The 7288-nt window shown below is 34.3% G+C and overlaps 1 long non-coding RNA gene across 1 annotated transcript; it reads right to left on the reverse strand.

The window, feature by feature from the left end:
- Positions 1 to 357: 357 nt before the first annotated feature.
- Positions 358 to 5790, reverse strand: LOC104915728. The gene is made up of 3 exons (XR_796448.2): positions 5712 to 5790; positions 4963 to 5017; positions 358 to 510 (listed from the first exon to the last, which is right to left on the reverse strand). It is a non-coding gene; the product is annotated as an uncharacterized LOC104915728 (long non-coding RNA).
- Positions 5791 to 7288: the final 1498 nt, after the last annotated feature.

Consider the following 7288-nt stretch of genomic DNA (forward strand, 5'->3'; position numbering starts at 1 on the left):
GACCCCCAAGTCCTTCTCCACAGGCCTGCTCTCAATGAATTCTTCTCCCAGACTATACTCATTCCTGGGATTGCCTTGACCCAACCACAAAACCTTGCACTTGGCCTTACTGAGCCTCATTATGTTTTCATGGGCCCACTTGTCCAGCCTGTCCAGGTCCCTCTGGATGGCATCCCTCACTTCCATTGTGTCAACTGCACCACACAGCTTGGTGTCATCAGCAAACTTGTTGAGGGTAAACTTGATCCCACTATCTATGTCATTGATAGAGATGTTGAAGAGAGAGCAGTGGTCCTGAGATGGACCCCTGGGGGACACGAGTTGTGACCAGCCTTCACTTGGACATAGAGATATTAACAACAACCCTCTGGCTACAGCCATCCAACCAATTCTTTATCCACAGAATAGTCCATGACCGTGTCAAAGGTCTTGCACAAGTCCAGGTACTTACTGGACCAGTAATTGCTGGATTCTGCAGTCTGGGATCTTCCCACTGGGTAATTTTATTATCTGTAAATAAATATATACATCATTACTTCTCTGTTACCACACTGTGAATTTACATGTTTTTTTTCCCTACAATTGTTTTCCCTACAATTTTCACAACTTAGTATTTTAGAGTTAGAAAAGACTGCATTCACTCATCTCAATCAAAATCTCATCACACCATTTAGTTGAAAACACTCATTAAAAAATGCAGAACTACAGCATAATCCAGTGTAATTACACTGCTTTTATTTCAATACCTGTAGTAGTAAATGTTCTATTTGAACATGATCTTGGATTCAACTTGTATTAGAAACACACAGATTTTATGCCTGAGTGGTAAAGAAACCCAAACACTTTGTCAAATGATAGACAATGTTTACTTATTCAAAATTCTGTATGAAGAGAGCCAAGGTTTAAAAATTTTAAAACAGTCTGAATTTAAATTTGAATGTGAAGGGATAACAACTCTTTAGGAAAAAAAACCAAACTCCTAGACATTGATTTTAATTAAAACGATCATTAATTATACAGTTATGGTATAAGAAATAATTCAGTTTTGACAAAGCATATTTTGGCAGTAAGGTAACAGAATTCAATTCTTTTCATCTACAGCTTTCAAGAGCACCAACAGCATCATAGAGTCATACAGTGAGGTTATACAGGACTACGGTGAAACTCTCTCTGCCTCCAGACAGCTGTTCCTCAAAAGATTCTGAACACAACAGCATGATGTTGCAACAATAATATAATGCTCCAAAAACCAAACTAAATGCCATCTCTAATGGCAAGGTTTAAGTCATATTTCCTGCACTGGAAGGGTACTAATACTACTAATAATACATCTGTTAGTTACATGCTTTAATTTATAAACTGCATATTAAAGTAGTCAGGATTTTACGTTCTGTAATTCTAGATTTGGGGAATAAAAACACTAAGTTTCAAGATAATTGTTTTTAAGGATACTATAGGTCAAAGCAAAGAGCTAAATCCACTTATTTTAAAATAACACGTATATTTTCCATTCTCCTACAGTTGGAAAAGATCCCTAAGTTTTGAGCATCCCAAGTTAATTTTTAAATTGACTGGATTTGTAAACTGACACTCATTAAAAGTTACTAAAGAAAATTCAAAATTATCACAAGCACACTTCAGGAAGTTTGATCTAGCAGTTAATTTAATATTAAATTACTGTTTTATTTTCCTTTACACATTAAGTCTATTTAGTGCTCGTGGCAATACGGAGGAAGGCTGTCAGACCAACAGCTCCAGGAACCACACATACTGCACAGCTCACTGCCTGCCAGAGGCTGACTCCTGGGATGGTCCTTTTCATCTGGCTTCTTCTTGGTCAGTCACATTACCTTCTGCAACATTTACTGCTTTTATACCAATTCATTATTTATACCTACTTGAAACTAACAAGTACAAATGATGGTGGGTAAATTTCTATGAAATCAAAGGCAGAACTGGAAATGATTTAGTTTGTCCATTCCCTCTTACTGCCCTAGCATATGTTTAAGAGCACGTGCTGTCACTGATAAATCATTGTCTAAGCTGTTTTTCAGAATATTACAGTGATAGGAACTTCATATTACAAACACTTTTCCAGGGCTTCAATGACCTTACAATAAGAACCCAATTTGACCCACTTGAGCCAGAACTGTAGCTCAAGATTCCTTGTATTACTGTATTATCTAAAGTGGACATGGATATCAAATTAACTCCTTCTACAGCACATTTTTGAAATTCTACCATCTCTCTCGAGTCTTCACACAAACACAATACTCTTTCTTTCCTCATAAATCAAGCCTTTTGACTTTGAAGCATTTCCTCTATTCCTCTGGACCCTTATGAAATGGTCTACTAGTTACTTGAAGTTTGGGAATCTGTGCTGTATCATTATAGACATTACCAGTGCTGATGAGATTAGGAGGATTACCTCGGGTCTTATTTAAGATGCTCCTGTTGATACATCATAGGATGAATTAGCTCATGTTCAGTTGATATCTTACATGTGCTTTCAATACAAATTCTACTAACTATTTCTATTCTGAGTAGTACTACACAATTGTTATAAAACATATTTACACTGCACCTACACCTCATCAGAGTCATTCTGGATCCTAATCCTGTTTCAGTGAGCTCCTCTTGCCTCTCTTATCTTGCTGTTTTCTACTGATCTATTTAGTACATTCCCTCTAATCCACTAGTCAATATATTGAAGAATGGGGGAACCCATTTAACATATCCATCCTTCTCTCAGTGAACCACTGGTAACAATATTGAATATTATTGGAAAGCCTTTGTGTTGTACTTCACAATACCTTCTAAGAGGTAGAACATATTTTCCTATAAGGCTCCTAGGAAATTAGAACAGCATACAATTAAAAATCTGAAAAGTATCATATTTTCAGACTATTATGTTACAAGTAATACCTAAATTATTTTATTAGCATTTTGCTTCCTTAATTTGTGGCAGCTACAGTGGTGTTTTCTGTGATGGCTGCATTGGACTTTATTACAGTTTTCCTCAGGGATGAGAAAAACATAACAAAACAGAACAACAGTATCAGATAATTATGCCTAAGAATTACAATACATATCCGGATAGCCAGGACATTAATAGTAGTATAAATGTTCAAAGTTAATTGATTCAACTGTATTCTAGTAATGAAATTGAGTACATTTGTTGCATCTTAACTAACCACTGTAGCAGAGAATGATGGCCAGTTTATTGTAGTACTGGACTCCTGAGATTTGCATATCTATCTAAAGGAAGCCCAACTGATTGCACCCATAGTCGACTTCAACATATGTTCTCAAGTTAGTAATGAAACAATTAAGAGCCACAAGGCTCTGTCATAGACCTAACATTATGGCCAAATGTCATTGCACTTCCTTACTGATACCGTGTAAACAAATGCTACATTGTGATTGTTTGAGCCAAATCAATGAACACTGAGTGCTGCTGGCAGTCATTCACAAAATACTGAGCACAATTTTCTCACAATGGAGCTGCAGCACATCCACTGTAAGGCCCCTGGCATAGCCTCTGCTTCTGGAATTCCCTGGGACAAAAGGGCTATCTGCTAGAAACAATTAGCATAATTAGCACCATCAAAACAAACAAACAACAACAAAAAAAACATGTAAGTTTTATAAAGTCTGCTAAAAAGCTAAAAAAGTTCATATATGGAATAGAAAGACTTCAGATGCAAATGAATATATTTTTATTAAAAAAAATTAAATTATTTGAGGAAATGTATACCTTCAGCACTCCATTTACTTTTAGAGACTGAAAAATTTAATCTTTTCAAATCTAGGGAGGGTCAGCAACTATACAGATATTTTAAAAATGAAAGTTTTATTCTGTGAATTTTCAGCAGCATCACTTTAGCATAACTTGCCAGATTTGTTTCCAGACATCAGTTGGTAGAAACAATTACAGAAGATATAAAGAATATTTCTGTACTGATGTTTGAAAGAAGCTAATATTGTTCTTCACAAGTGTACTATTTCTGTTTTTTATTTAAAATTATGTATGCAATTTAGAAACAATAATGATTTAGTAATTATTTAATAACTTTATATATATATATACACACACCACTACAAACATGCTAGGATTTAATATTACTGATATTGAAGGAAAAACATATTTTCAAATATGCATAATTGTTTAATATTTTAATTCTCTAGGTTTTGTGTAGCAAATACACTCTTCCAATAGTTTTGTTAGTTATCTATTTTTATGAAGATTATCCTGTTAGTAGAAATACCCCATTAGAAAGTCTAGCTTAAGTCTTAAAAAAAAAAACAAAAAAAAAACAACAAAGAAGAACACCCTTTCTGTGCTGCTTTGTTTTTAAGCAACAAAAACTAATACAGTTGTTCTGAGGTGCTTTAATAAGACAAATCTACAATGAAACATCGCTTACAGTAGAACTTAAGTAACAGAAGAACTGAATAGATATTAATGGGCTGGGTGCAATATAACATGCTATAAACAGGAAATAAGGTCAGAATCAACGCTGCCACAAGACCTTCTCAGACAAGGAGAGAGAGAGTATTATCAGTGTTAATTTACCTGCTACCTATATGTGGAGTTGTGGCCATATGATCTTTTCTCATCTTATTTTCTATTCTTAGTGTATATTTTAATTTATTAAAGTGCAAATAAGCCATGGGACTATCAACAACAACAAAGAATCCAAAATATTAGCAAGAACAAAAGAAACCAGAAAGAAGAAATGTTAATGCTTTACAAGTCAGAGAGGGACAAAGCTTGATGAGACAATTATAAGCAAGCTTTCAGTGAATATATAGTACTTTAGGAAGGCACTAAGGTTCTGGTATCAGTCTCCACATATCAACACCTGGCTTCCTAAATGAAGAGTAAAATTATAAAGCTTTCACTTAGATATTTATTACTTCCCTTTGTCTAATTGCTGCAGTACCTGAGAGCTTACTTACTATGATCTATATAAAACGTTCTTCCATCCAAATGTATTCTTTCCTCCCAACCAGGCTGGAAATGGGAAACAAACAACAACAACAACAAAAAAAAAAACAGAGAAAATAAGGGAAATACCACCACTTTCACACAGTGTGAAGCAATACTTTATCCATGCCAACTTAAATTGTCTGAAAGGTGCTTGTCAGGTAGAAAACACAAAAACAGATGCACTATGCTGAAACCAAAAATCCAGCAAATTTCAAAGCATTGGCTGTTTGTTCAGGTGACTATATTCAAAATAGTAAATATTTTTTAAAGTTTTGAAGTGGAAATTGCTTGCATTGAGGTTTATACCCATTTCCTACTATGAGGAAATGATCACAAAGAATAGATTGCTCATAATTTGTTAGGTTTGAGAGTTTCTGCTTCTACATCTGAAACACCTATGGGTTATTGTAAATATTAGAGTGAACAAGAATGTTTCACCTAGTCCTCAGTTCTTCAATGTTTCTTCAAAGTTCAAAGCTTCAGATAAGCAAACAAATATTTAATGATTTCAGAAATGCTATGAGCTGGCTTCAAAGAGCCTGACTGATTCACTGATAACAAGATTTTTTTTTTTTTTCTGTTATAAACATTGCTTTAGGAACTCCATAAAAGCAATGAGAGTGATGTATGTGTATGCATACAGTATGAGACTGCAACAGCAGATCTGTTCTTACAAGATAGCAGGTATATATTCAAATACATACACATTCTTACTTACAGGAAGAGGGCCCAAATCATTAGGATTTAAAGAAGCTTTTGATCTCAAATGCACTGGAAATTTCAGTCGTGGATCTTCCTGTAACAGATATATGAAAATGTAAATCCAACAGATCAAGTCAGATCTACATACGAAGTCAAACGCAGAAGTAGATGGAAAAGCAAATTTCCTACATTACAATTATCATTTAATTTTCATGTTTTTGAGAATAAAATGCAAAACCAAAGCATATAAAAGTAACAAAACATTTCATATTTGTACTTGCTACATACTTAATTAGGATTAATAAATTGCAATGATTTTTTTTTTTATGTTAAAAGATAGTGAGGGTAAGACCTTGACTCTATTAAGTGTGTTATTTCCAGAGCCCTATTCTTAATAATGCATGCATTCCTCTAAGTGCCATTTAGATTCACATGTACATTTTTGGCTCTCAAAGCTTAGAGAAATAAGCCATTCTGTCACAAAAAGGTTGGAAAACAATGCAAATGAGCTTCTTAAATTTTTATTAATACATAGATATCACATTAATGAACAAATGAGGTAAAAAGAGGCAAATAAAATAGGTGCCAATTTTGACAGACAGTGCTTGAGATTTCCACACACAATCTACCCACATGCATCTGGAAACATGATTAAGATCCTCCATTAGAAATATTTCCTGTAAATAGTTGCTACTGGGAATCTGAATAACATCAAATAAACATAAGTTCTACTCATATTTAAATAGTGATGTGAAGTTCTGAGCCATCTTTGACATTTTTTCCTAGTTTATTTTTTTCTCCTGCTTGTTGATCAAAACTGTAGAATTCTTGAAAAACAGATCCTCATTACATTAAACAAATAATAGATTCTGTTCACCGAAGATGAACTTACATTACATTAATACAAAAGAAAATCTAGTGAAACACAACAGAATTATGGATAGTTTCAAACTAAACACCTATCCAAATCTCCATCACACTGTATGCCTCTAAAACACAAACTTGGGAAATTAAAAAAAAAAACAAACACTTGTATGCAATGGTTTGTCAAGTATAAAAATGTCAAATACAAAATGCAAAATACTATTGGATGCCCCTGTTTATTGCAGGGAAGTTGGACTAGATGTCACGGTTTTATGATTTTTAGTTATTGGTATTCCACATCATAACATCATGTAGTGCACTGGGAGTTAAAGCATTAATGCTCCAGTTCTGGGTACCTGTCCCGGAAGAGCTTCTACATCCCCCAGAGGACTGTACGCTGTTCTGTTACCATTTCCACTCAGAGGGAAAAGATAAACACCATCCACAGAACATTTTCTGCCCCCTTCCCTTTCGATTGTCTGACTTGTCTCTGTTGCAGGTGCCATCTCATCACAGCAGTAGAGTAAGGCCTTCGGCTTTTAGACACTCTCCTTTAATTTGATTTATTAGCTTCAATTCTAATTATATTGTATTATATTGTATTATAGTGTGTTATCTTGTATTCTAATATCTTATTTAGTAAATGAGTTTGTTTCTCCTCAGATCGTTGCCGCTGGTTTTTTTTAGGCCCATCTCTCTACCCTCTTTTCCTTTTTTTTTTTTTTTCCC

Source organism: Meleagris gallopavo, unplaced genomic scaffold (assembly GCF_000146605.3).
Source record: "Meleagris gallopavo isolate NT-WF06-2002-E0010 breed Aviagen turkey brand Nicholas breeding stock unplaced genomic scaffold, Turkey_5.1 ChrUn_random_7180001848300, whole genome shotgun sequence".
In the NCBI taxonomy this organism is placed as follows: domain Eukaryota; kingdom Metazoa; phylum Chordata; class Aves; order Galliformes; family Phasianidae; genus Meleagris; species Meleagris gallopavo.